This window comes from Heliangelus exortis, chromosome 2 (assembly GCF_036169615.1).
Source record: "Heliangelus exortis chromosome 2, bHelExo1.hap1, whole genome shotgun sequence".
NCBI classification, from domain to species: Eukaryota; Metazoa; Chordata; class Aves; order Apodiformes; family Trochilidae; genus Heliangelus; species Heliangelus exortis.
The window spans coordinates 110,672,067-110,686,148 of NC_092423.1; positions in this window are offsets into that span (position 1 = coordinate 110,672,067).

Below are 14,082 nucleotides of genomic sequence, written 5' to 3' on the forward strand. Positions count from 1 at the left end.
TAGTGCCCAAGCATGGCATTGTCAGGTCCCTAAGAGCTACTTTGTAATGTGTGACTTAACTACAGAAAAGAATCTGTTAAGCGCTGATTAAGTTATAATGTTTCAATATCATCCATGATGTATGCAGAGTACAGTGCTAATGTGTTTATCAACTGGCAAGTTAAAAAAAGAAAATTAAAATTATTGACCCCCACTGAATTTATTATATTCATATTCAGACACAAAATACAGATGTTTCATCAGAAATATTGTTTCGTATTTCATTGTCAAGGGATTTGGTTATATAAATTCAATATAATATGGATTTCAGTAGCAAAAAAAAAAAAAAAAAAAAAAAAACCCTATGTGAAAACTACTCTGCATAAGCTCCATTCATCTCATGACTGAGAAGATGTGTAGCTGATAACTTCCTAACTGCTATTGTGATAGATATCTTTTCTCCATGTACAGCCAAATAATTGCAGAATTCCAATGCATTTTGTTAAGTGTTATTGATCTGTGTAATTGCAGTATTTTAATCTCAGTTGTTTCAATCCATGTATCTCAGTAATGGCACCTGCATGGCACCAATGTCTGTGAAACAAAGGTTGACTGGAAGATCAAAGATCCTTAAACCGTTTACTGCCTTCATTCACTCCAACAAATTCAGATCCATGAGGATCTGGATTCAGAGGTAGGAGCCTACCTCATTTTTCACAGACCTTTCACTCAAGTTCTGGGATCTGGATTCAGAGGTAGGAGCCTACCTCATTTTTCACAGACCTTTCACTCAAGTTCTGGGTCTTTTGTGCTTTTTGCTAGATTAAGGTTTGCTTAGTCAGCTCTACTTTCAGATTACACAAAACATGGCACCCAAATTAGTTTTAGTCTTCACAGAATTTGGAAATTCAACTTTTCCCGAACACCACTCAAAGAAACAAATAAAAAATTAAGCCAGGCATATGAGCTAACTAGTTCAGGAGGAAGTGACAATATCATATAGCTAGCAACAGAAAAAGTAGTACAGTAAAAATCATCTCTTCTTTTAAAATCCTCAGAACCAAGAGCTTTCTAAAAGACCATCTGTACTCCATGGTCTTAAAAATTAATTAAAACACAGGAAAGGTATTTAAAAAAAATAAAAGAGGAATCTCCAGAGAACTACAAAGTGCAAATAGCTATTGCTTACAGCTGTAAAAATGCAAAATCTTCACTAAGCCAAAGAGGAAGGCTTTCAAATTAAGTTGTCCTTTTATGTCTACTTAAATACATATTAAGTATTACTGTATAATATCAGGTAACTGCTTTCATGGTTAATTCTTGAGAAAACAAACTTATTCAGTACCACATAAACACCAGAACATAATTGATTTTTTCTTAATTACATCTGGCTAGGTATCTCTCACTAAAACTGTAGTTGCATTAAATTTATAGGGATCAGCCTGTGATTCAAAAACTGACCAGTAGCAAGTAAGGAAAGTAATATTTTCAACATGCTTAATGAATATTATTTCCAAAAATGCAGTTCTCCAAAAGCTATTTGTTTAGACTGATCTTTTATTTGGTAGCAGCAGCAACAAGTATAAATTGGCAGTTCATATAAAATATTAAAAGAATCAGATGTAATTTATTTATTTCTACCAAGTATATTGAGTTGGAATTCTTAGACAACTCTAGAAGATAATTATGATGCTGTAAGGAGAAATTATAATATTTTAGAAACTGATAAGTTTGGTTTTGAAAAACTTGAAAAGTCTGGTTTAAGGTGAAATATAGACCAGCTCCTTCAAAACTCTGATGAGCTTCACTTCAGCAGCAAACTGAAACACCCTGAAAAACTCTCAGTGACTACTTTTTCCTTCAGATTCATTTTCATTGTGATGTTCATTATATCTGCAATAATAATAAAATAATAAAAAAAAATACCAGAAAAGGAGAGAGAATCAGGGAGAGAGACTTATGTGTTGGAAACTAAACTATAGAGCTTTAATGAAGCAGTAATGATAAAAAAGGAAAAATAATTAAATTTATATAAATTTAAAAAAAACAGAAAAAACAGAAAAACAATACCAAGTTCCTCCCCAAATTGCTTGTCTTCCTGAAATATGTCTTATGAAATCTGGCTGCCACTAGTTAGGCCTGCTACTACCTCTGAAGTTCAGGATTTGAATGCCAAATTAAAGCATCAGTCAATAAGATACCTGAAACTAAGTATCACAGGGCTGCAGTCTAAAAAGGAGAGAAGTTAACTGGGGACTGAGATTCAGGTCCAACTTCTGGTCAGCTCAGAACAATTGCATTAGTGTCTTCTCTTAGTTTTGGTAAGAGACAGCCTTGTAATTTTTTGCCTTGATGTACATTTGACTGCAACTGAAAAAAAATAGCGTGTTTGAACTATGGTGATGGATACATCTTTCTTAACTGATACAAACTGTCTGCATAATTTACCCATCTCAGCCATTCATTCTCTTACTCACAGGAATCAATGCATTAACATGAACTTGCACTACTTCAGTATGAAGAGTAGCTACAGTTGATTTAACTTAGGAAGACCACAGAGATAAATATCTTCAAAAAACTGAGGCTGACTAGTGCCATTTCTCAATAAGGCCCCAACTAATCACTTTTCAAATACATGTATAATTCCAACAGCATATGACATTGATTACTGTAGAGGAAAACTTGATTAAATCAACACCCACATAGGTTACAAATGAGAGGCAAAAGATACCTTAAAAGGCAGGCTCTATGTAAACAGAAACTCCCCAGCATGAAAACAAGTTCACAAAAAGAATGAAATTTTTAAATAATGCTAGACTTATCACTAGAACCGATTCCCTAATTCCAGAATATACTCCAATGACCAATATATTACGAGTGATGAATTTAAGTTGGCAGCAGTTACTGAGAGTGACAAGGAGGTGATCGAAGGTAGTGTTCACAACTTGTTGAAGTTCAAAGGTATTTGGAAACTGTGACAGAGTACCTTGTCACCTGTCTAAAATCAGCAGTTTCACAGAAGGTGGCATGTATAATAGATGTACCAATGCAATTGTGACATTCATCTTTTGTTCGCAATGTTCATAAAAAAAAAAGAATGGGTATGTAACCAGTTAGACCTTTGCTTATTTAATATTTTCTCTCAGTATAAAAAAGCATTTATCAATGAATCTTCAAGCAGCTGGATAAGAACTCTTTATACAACTGCCAAAAAATCTTAAATTTTTTAAACTTCTATTCACTCCAGCAAAATTAATAGGTAAATATATGAATATATCACAAAAAATAATGCTATGTGACATGACAAGGCACTCCAGCCCTCTGGGTGAAGTGATCTCTAAAATCAGGGTACTTTATGTATAAAATATTCCTATCAGACATCTAAAAAATAGTGGAAATTTACACAGCAGGATGACTCCAGGTCAGATGAAGGAAATTAAGCTCATGCTCAGGGAACATGAGTGAGTAATCCACCAGATGCATTAAGATGTTCTTTCCACTAAAATTTCACAGGGTATGGGGGGATGGAAAACTCTTAAAGAGTAATAGGGACTGTATTATGCCTTATGATTTTTTTGCTAGAATTTGGGGGAATCTGCAAGGAGTTTGAAACTACATTAGGATTCAGTACTTTAAGAGTGCTAAGTAGAAACAACAAGGCAATGAAGGCACAAAGAACTGCTGTGGGCTGCCTCCTCTAGCAGGCCCAAAATCTGTACTCAGTCATTCAGAGCTGTAAATATCCCGTGGCAGAGGGCTGCCAGTGCCTGTATTCCCTTAAAGAAATCTTTGTTTTAAAACCAACATTGTTTGTTTATTTTAGTTTACTACGGGCTACAAAGACTGAGTTTGACAAATGATGATAGGTGACACAGCCTTCAAACTTCATATATTCCAACCAGAAATAATGGCAGGTTAATAAACTCTACCAGCTATAAAGCATGGAGGCATTTCAGTCACCTCAAGATAGTCTCAGTGTACTGATGTACAGGTTTTTCCAGGTCAGTGTTGACTGAAATTAGAAAGCACTACCTTTTAAATAGGAGAAAACTGAGAAATCTTCTCTTACTGATAAACATTAAGTAAACCTTCAATGTAAGTTCTAAACACATCAATGGAATTCTAAATATATATGCAAACTAATGGGAAATTACCCAATCTTCTTCAGAGGATGTGAACTGTTTTATCAAAAAAATATTCTTTCCAGTGTTGAAATGTGTTGGGTACTGCAGTACAGCCACAAAAAACTTATCAGGCTGGTACATTTTCACTTGCCCTAGACAAAATAAATAAAATAAAAAATATAAAACATAAAATAAAGGTGTGTGTAGGACTGGTGCTCAGAGAGTTGAATTGGTTCACTGTGGGGGGACTTAAGATGGAACCAGTTCTGAGAGTAAAGGAAATGGAGGAAAACAGGAGCCCTCTTGTTGTTCAGCTCATTGATAGGACTGAGTAGGAGTAGCATCCTCAGAAAAGGGAAAAAAATAAAACAAAATTAAATAATATAAGAAGTAAAATAAAATATTTACAAAATGACAGAATTAAATCTAATTGTTACATAGAGAACACTTCTGAGACTCAATTGTTGCTTAGCTTGAAGGAGTAAAAATCCATCTTGGATAGGAACATGAAACTGAGACCCAGATCCATATTTCCTTTGGTCATTGAATCCTAATAGTGTTACACAGGTGCATGTGTGCGTTGAATGCTTCATACTGAAAATAAATACTGACTGTAGACACAACTGATTTGCAGAAGGCAAAAGAATTAGGGAAATTATCTATGCCATATTTGACTTTAAAACTCCCAGACTCCCTAAGAAGTTACCCAAAATACAGAAATATTCTTTCTCCTAAACACTAAAAAAATTATATACACAGTACATTTCTGGAGAATCATATACTTGAGTATCAGATTAATATGAATATGAATAATTAATTAATATTAATAATTAATTAAAAATATACCTTTGAGTATAAAAGGACAAAATAAGAACTTGCAACTATGCCACTAAATTCACATCAGTCCTATATTTAGGAAGGTTTATGCAAAACTCATGAAAGCAAAATCTCAAAGCATCAGCCATCACCATTTATTTGAACTCTTTTAATAAGGTGAAAGGAACAGCAATGACAAATGAAACAAAAGCTAGAAAAAACTGCTCTCTGGTTGTAGTTGCACCATATTTGTGTACAAAACAAACCTGTGACACACTACTTTATTCTAAACTACTAATCACACCAAATGCACAATTCAGAAGTCTTCACGTAACCTTTCCTGCCTTACAACTTTTTGTTTGAAACCCTCACATTTTCTGGTTTCAGGAATTATTCAGGATTCAGAATTATTCAGGAGCTTTTTACATGTAATCAGCGTTTTTAAGAAACGGACAAATGTATATTTTGTATTTTCTAGATATAATATATTTTCCTTTTCAGTCATGAAGCATATACATTTATTCTCAGAAAAAGTCTGACAAAATAAGAGATATATGCATCTTCAGGAACAATTTTGCCATGTGCTTGAAAGGATCCTTCAGGACGTATGACAATTTGTTTGAAGCTGCATCCCTTTCTTTGATTAGTGAATCATCTGGATACCTATTATTGTGTACATGCCCCATTTTCAGATAACTAGATAAAACATAATTCATAATCTATACAAATAACTGTCCTTCCCAGTCCATTAGGCTGCCCTGACCATCTAGTCACATAATCTTTCTCTTGATTAGAAGACAGACTCTTTAAGACACAATAACCAGAAAAACATGTCGTTGAAAGTTTGGGCTTTGTGCTACAAAAAGAAGATGGCTTGACTATCCAAATGAGTACTAACTGGGAAATCCTGTTTGACTGTTCTCAGCAGGTTTTATCTGTTGAACAACATGCTAGCTAAGAGCTTGTGCTGTTCCTTTCTTTTCTTTCTTTTTTTTTTTTTTTTTTTTTTTTTTTTTTTTAGTGGGTGAGAAGCACAGAACTCATAAGCAGTTAAACATGTATGGGTATCTGTGGAGAAATGGAGCCATATAGGATATCTCCAGGGACAAGTGATCTCTTTAACTAACTAAATAATGTCATTTTACGTTAAAAAAGCAGTATTGTTAAATGGTTATTATGAATTTTAAAGTAATCAGTCATATTAATTTTTCAAAATATTACCTGCTACTCCTCAAACTGAGGGATAAACCCAAAACCCAGTAACAATAGATTGAAAGAGGAAAATAATGCAAATGAGTATGCTGCAAGGAAATCCTGTAGTGTTGATCCCTCTGAAGGACAAACAGTGGGATCTCTGAAAGTGAAACTATTGCTTGCTCTCAGTGTGCTCCTCTTGGCAACAAACCAGGTCAAGGCAAAACTGGTTCATCGTGCTGACTGAACAAAGTCTGAAGCCTTTGACCAGCATGAGCACCTCCTCAAATCTTTTAATTAAAAAAATAACAGTAATGAATACTATTCCTAAGGCAGAACACTTCTTTCAGTAGCCACTGTATCAAACTTGTTCATTTGAATCTTCAGATGAGCTTCTTTTTTATTTGTATGTTCCATCTTAACTACTTTAATGAAAATAATAGATTTGCTCTTTTCTAGCTGCTTGTTCATCCTGGTTACTCAGATTAATACAATGTATTAAAAATTGATTTATTTCATTTTCATCAAATGAGAACAAATGAAATAAGGACAAGGATAATTTGAAAGCTTTGGCTCTGTTTGCAGGTTAAAACTTCTATGATCAAAACAGCTACTTTATACGCAATTAAATGGCAGATTATAATTGTACCAAATCATTTAAAGTTAGCTATTTGACTTTCCTGATGGAAGAGTCTCCTTAAAAAATTGTAATAATAAATTATATTTTTAGAAATTGAAAACTGTTAGTGAAAATAAGCTACGTAATTCAAATATACATGCCCTAATTTTCTTCCATTTTTTGTAGTGTATTATGTACTCTGAGTTCCTAATAAGCAGCCTGCTCTAAAAATCAAGCCACTGGACAGGTCTCCCAGCATTTCTTGGCACATTTCAGGGACATCTAATGCAATTAAATGTACGGCAGACTTTGACTCTAGGAGAAAATTCCTTATCTTCTTTTCTTGCGTCACTGACATCCCAATGTGATCATGGAGGAGAATAACGTTAAACTATCAACTTTAATATTATTGTGTACTGTTGATGATGTGTAGGTTATGAATCAAAAGACAACATGGTCATTATTGATTTTAAAAAATCAAGTATTCAATCCATACACAAGGTGTAGCTTTTTGGTTCTATTAAATTAACCTTTACCTTTATTCAATTGACTTTATATTGCCAATAATTAATTTTTAATTAAAGCTGAAAAAAATACCTGAAGCTTCCAAACCTATTACAAAAGACTATGGCAAAATCCACAATAAGGACCATACACCTCATGTTCTTCACTAGTGTTTTGGTATGTGTTCACATCCTGTTCTGTAATATTGGCTTACAGAATTTTTAGGGAGATATTCCTATCAGAAATCAGCTCAAATTTTTATAGCCTTTGGGCTGAGGGGTATTTTTAATCCTCAGGAATTCATTAAGTAGCATAAAATTCTATAGCACACTTCCCTTTAATAAATATGCTTATTTCCACTACTCTGCTAAAGCTTCTTCTAGACAGCATCTTTACTAGGTGGAGGGAGGAAGAATAGAGAGGTATCTGGTAGACTTGGTAGCAAGAATCTTTCCTGAAGATGTTTAGCTAGTTATATTTATCTGCTCTTCATTATCATCCTTCCAGAAAAAAAAATAAATTAATCAACAGTAAGCCTGCATCTGGTTAGGGAAATTATTACCTCCACTGCATTCTACAAATGAAAGAGGACTTGGTACAAAGAGAGCTACAAGCTAGAGCCTGGTAGGAATGACACACTAAATGATGTGCCAAGCAGATTAAATAAATTCTTTTTCAAACAGAGACAGTTATAAAAAAAAAAAAAAAGGGACAGATGTATGTTTTCTGCTGGGATTTATACAACCATCTGGTCTTGTCATTTCCAGATGGAAGTTTCACATTAAGTTCTCACACTGAAATTCTAAGGTATTTGAATGATCTGTGTTTTTCTTTTTTCAAGTATTTATGAGATAGATGAAGTGATCTCAGCACTTACGGTTGGTGCTGACTAAGAAAAATTGAACTTTTATATAGTATGAGATCTATTACATTGCCAATATATCCTTAATCACCCCTTAATAAAATCATTCTATTAAAAGCTATTGCATGAATAATGAAAACACTATCTTCAAAACCATTTTCAGAAAGTCAGAATTCCACAGTTTATAGCAAACTTTAATGGGACAACACGTAAAATTGTTTTCAGTCTTGTATTTGAGTTTAGTTGTTATATTTTTTTATGCCACAAGACAGTCTCACGAACTTGTATTTTTACTGTTTCAGAACATCTGTCTAAAAACTGATTCTGTAAACAAGACAAGGACAAAGATCCCAGGACTAAGAACATTGAAAGTTCAAGTTAAGGATGACAGAAATGCAAATGTAGGTAGATAACAAAAAGCTAATCAAGCAAAATGCTATGTAGATACATTAAGAAAAGAATGTTAAAAAACTCTGGGAAGCACATGCAACGTATGCTAATGTACTAAAATACTTCACAAGATTAATTATAGTTGAGAAATACTAATGAAGATGACATTACATAAATCTCTGAGAAATTCACAGACAAATGTTAACTGCATAAAAGCCTGACAGCACGGCATCAGGGCTGGACAGTGTTTCTAAAATGTTTTCTATGATTTCTGCCCAAGGAAGTTTGTAGCACATGTAACACATGTTAATTTCAGAGAAGGTCTTAGATCCTGAAGTTTCATAGTTCATTATTAAATCTCAGATTTAGGGATTGTCAAGGTATGGGCAAAAAGAGAAAAAAAATTTTATCTCAGAGAACAAGAGAAATACTTGAGACATTTTTCCTCCTACTTTTATATACCATAGAGTCCTTTTGAATAAAGTTTAATAAATACAAACATCCCTTTCCACCATTTCACTAGCACAAAAGATGCCTCTTTGGCAAAAAAATCAGTTCAGTTTTTCCCTTTTATACTTTTAACACACTCAAAACTCTCCCTAGAAGGCTTTGCACTTGTGTCTTGCTTCAAATAGTTCCAGCTTCTCTCATTGATAGACTGGGACGTTCTGAAGACATCTTTCAGATTTATACTCATAACAAGATGACGTTTTTTCACACTTTAAACCACCTCAAAAGAAATTTAGGAGATCCTTTTAACCTTCTTAACTATGGTCAGAAAAACAAACCCTGCTCCTTATACAATACTGATGGTTATTGATTTAATGGGCTACACAACTGAGTGCAATAAAACCAGTGAAATCAGGTAGATACCTGCTTGAATATTGATAGGAACAGGGAAGATTATTTGAAAATGGAGGTGACCTAAGTCAGGCTGCCAAATTATATACAACTGTGCTTTTTTTTTTTTTTTAGTGTAATCTGGGCCAGCTCACAGCCCACACGTCTCTCATAAAAGGTCTCCTGAGTCAGTATTTATGTGTCTTCTTCCAACTAGCTACCACTACAAGAATAGCTCTACCAGTATGGGATCAGAAAAGTCAGGAACAGAATTACCTCTTTGAGTTTTTCTGCCACCTCAACCAGAATCCAGTTGATGGTTGGCTGCTCAAGTCAGTGACTCCTCTGTGAAAAAAAGGGGACTGCACAGAGGTATGGAAGTCCTTGATGATATCACAACTCTTCCAGCTGCAGAAGATGACTGCAGGTGATGACAACCACCTCAGTACTTAACACAGTGGTCACTTCTTAAAGTCAGTCCTGACTCATGAGATGTGTAAGGCCCACAGCTTCTTTCAGTCACTATGATTTGAAGAAGAACATGTCCTTCACAGTAAAATCTTCTCATCTTAGTACAGCATGCTAAGTCAACTTCCCCTTGACTTTCAGGTCATGCTTGAGCTGCAGAACAATTTTATTCTTGTCTTCTATAGTGCATAATTTGGGGCACAGTTCCTTGTGAACCCTTGCCATCTGTATAAATATTCACTGTGCCAATCAGTATGGTTACAAAGTAGCTTCATATTCAGGGTAATGACTTATAACTCAAAACCAGCTTGACTAATTCTCTTCTTACTTAGAAAAACACCATTGGGAGTTATCTCACAAAACAATAATTACTAGATAACTTCACAGCATTAAAACATAAAGAATCCATCCTAGGTCACATAGCTTCAAAATAAGTGGCTCTGAGGTAGAATAAAAATCATTTGTAGTCCTAAAGTATCTGGAGATGATATACTCTCTCCAAACTGCCACAAGAGTACAAATTACTCATTCAGTGTTATACACACTGTAATCATCACAGTTGCAAACAGAAGTAATTATTAACTCTGGGAAATGATAAGCAGTCCTCTTCAGCCATAGCTAATGCTCAAATAAATTTAACTAAGTGCCTTGTTTGAAGGTCCTAATAGGAAATAAACATTAAAAATAAGCTTGAATCAGGATATCTACTTCAGTGGAGAAACTTTGGACACTTTCACTGTGGCTAAATATTTTTTTTTTCAGAGGCTTTTTGCTTCTATAGAATCACAGAATGTTTAGGTTGGAAGAGATCTCCAAAATCATCCAGTCCAACCTTTGACCAGCACCATAATCTAACTACTAAACCATGTCCCTAAGGACCAGGTCCAAATACCTTTTAAATGCCTCCAGGGGTGGTGACTGGGCAGGACAAACAAACAAATAAACAAAACAGTTGAGTTACAGATGCTGCCTGAGTATTAAGCATCATGTTGAACACTGATAATGATGCAAAGATAAATACAGACAGAGAATGCAAATATGGGAAAAGGTATTATTTGGTTCCATGTTAAATATTTTCAATTACTTTCACTTATTTGTTCAATTTAAATCTCGAATTTTATGACCTTACACAGTTGCTTTGGATGACTTGACCTTACTTTGTATTGAAACAGGCCAAACTCCAGGTATCACGTTTATCATTCAATTTGTTCATTACTTTCCATGGTTTCGATTTTCAGTAATTGAAACTATTAGCATGCAAAAATGTAGAATGAAAACATGCAACTGGCAATTCGCTAAAAGCCCCCCTACCTTCATTATCTGTACTACAGGATGCCATACTCTCTATTAGCATTTTGCTTGTCATTTTCAGAACTAAAACTTCACTTGAGGAAGGAAGAAACCAAAATTTTTCAGTTATTTTTTCTGCCTATAAAAAGCTCTCAAAATTACTTTCTTCACAAATTTTCTGCCATTGCAGCATGAAGCCTCTTTCAAGACCTTTTAGATTGAACATTTTTCATGACAGTGGCACTATAATCATTAAAAATCACTATGTTCAGATTTTATAAGGTTATCTCAAAATAAATAAATTATATCCAAGTAGGAAAGGTTATGTACCTTCTCTGTGCTGTCTCAAGGTCCACTAAATCCTCCTTAATTTTAGCTTGAAATTTTTCTTTTCTTTTTGTGGCATACTATTCACAGACTCACAAGTTTCCCTTGATGAGACAAACTTCATTAATCTGAGGGTCCTATTTATATTCTTAGCCATTTCCCCACAGTCCTCCCAAAGATCCTTCCAGGTTCCTCCCACCAGGGTTTCTGTGTTTTTCCACTGTTTTTCTGTAGTTTTCCACCATGCCTTTGGGTAAACAAGATACCTCATTAGCACATTACTTTCTTATCACCCACATTAACTCTGCCACCTCCCACATAAAATTAGGCTTTTCTTTTTATTTCTCCTTTATGTTACATTTTATGGCATAATAAGAGGGCACGGGAAGATGAAAGGATGCACTTATTATTTAAACAGGAGTTTAGTAATGAATATTAGTATCTTTTGCAGAAGATATTATTATACCCTCTTTGCCCGTTTCAGAAATTTTTAAGATTGAGTCTGATTAGATCAGCAGTAAAATTGCCAGTCCTTGAGCCATGAAATGACACACTAAGAGAATCACTTATATTCAGCTATAGTCAGAACACTTGTTCTCATCCCTAGGATTGTTTGCATTACAGCTTAATCAGTGGGTCAAGAAGAAGGAATGATTCTTTCATATAGTCACAGTGACTCTACCAAAACACCTGGAAAAAAGGAGGCTGGTATCTTAATATCAACATTTTGGACATGCAGCTTTTACCCTGTAGAATTTTGGGGTTTGAAGGAGAATAACCAGACATTTAACATTAAGATGATGTGTTAAAACGTAACGTGGATCATAAATGGTTCTGGTAGCCAGTGTGAATGTAAGATGACAGATGCAGAATATTTTTTTTATATTTTAAAGAAAGAAAATTAGAAAAACATGACTATTATTAATGTCCATAGCACTGAGGAAAGCACTAAAGAATTCTGAAAAATCCATGTGTTATATGACCAGAAATCTTCCTGACGTTCTCATAACAATGAATACTAATATCCTCAGAAGGTGGCTACTAAATATAGGATATCTACCTAGGAAAACATGTAAAGGATTGAATGGATATACTTAAACAGCTAGTGTAACAATTAGGTAAATAATATGCTTTCAAACTATGTAGTCTTAGTTCAGAACATTTCTGTTTAATGACATTAAAACATATTGCTTGACCATGAGTTGTCACCAAACACAAGCAGTAGTTCCCTTCTTTAAGGAAAAAAAACAACAAACCAAACCAAACAACCAAACAAAACAAACAACAAACAAACAAAAAAGCCAAAAATGTTTTAAGAAATATTTCTTAGCAAACAGAATACCAAGGTACTATGAGATTTAGCTTAAATTCAGCATCTGTGATTCACTTCATAAAGCCCTAAAAACATTTCAGCTTGACCTTGTCCTTCCCAAAGTGCTATTCTGTATGTTCCCTTAAATCCTTCAGCTCAATGAAAACTCTGAAAACGTCAATTTTATTATCATATGAAACCAGTCTTTCATAGGTATTGCAACCTCCTAAGCATAAAATAATCCATGCTAAATCTCCACGGATTGTTGAGGGCATAATACTTTTATGAGCAATGTTATCTGCTGTTCCAAGGTCTTCCACTGTTACAAAGAGAAATGAAAATCAACATTAGACAGCCTGGCTCCTGAACAAAGGAACCTATAAGACTTTAAAAACTTAGGATATCTGACTTTGAAGTTAAATCTTTTTAACTCATTTTAGTGCTCTTCTGTTTTTGCTGAAAACCTGAGAATTTTGCTAATAGCTTTTTTTTTTTTCCAACATATTTTATTTGAAAATGCAGATGGAAATTTAAATTTAAATTTCATCAGAAGTATCCCAAATAAAAATTCAAAAAGTTATTGCAATTTTGCATGGGGTAGTGATGCATGTTAGGGTCTCTCAAGGTGATCTGTTTCTGTGATGACAATGTAGGATTCAGGGTTTCAGCTTTGATGTAAGACTTTTACTCCTTTTTAGTAGAGTGGTTTAACTTCTTAAACCAATTTCAGTTTCAGATCTTCCAAGGTGTCTAGAGGCTGGATAAGAGGTTTTCTTGCTTGCTTCATCAAGAACAGTAAGTTCATCTTGGCTTGTGCACTTATAAAGTGTCAACTTTCCACAAATATTATTAGCAATCCCTACAATACATATTAAGGTGAATGGGCAGCTAAACAGCCTGATCTATCTTAAATGAAAGTTCATGGAAAGGCTGAAGATAACTTTAATTTTCTGGATGCGAATCAAGCTTTGGTAAATTTCCTAATCCACAGCAATATCTCTTCTACAAATATCCCAGCAAAGCACTTCTCACAAAAGTACCCTTGGGAACAACTTACATGGCAGCCTTGTTAATCAACCATTTCAGAATTACATAGAACTTCATTAAATTATATTCTGCTTTTCTTCTCTTTGACAAGTTTCCTGAACCAAAAAAATTGTCTTCATTATTGTATCAAGCTGGGTTCTAAGCTTGATATTTTTTTTCCTGCTTCAGCAAGATGTTTTCACCCATTTTTATTCTGAGATAGACTTTTTAGTACACTAGATCTCAAGGATAAATTTGGATTGGATTTCTGTAATTATTTTTATGATACAGCCAGAAAACTCCTCTGTCATCACTAAAAAGAGACACCTCA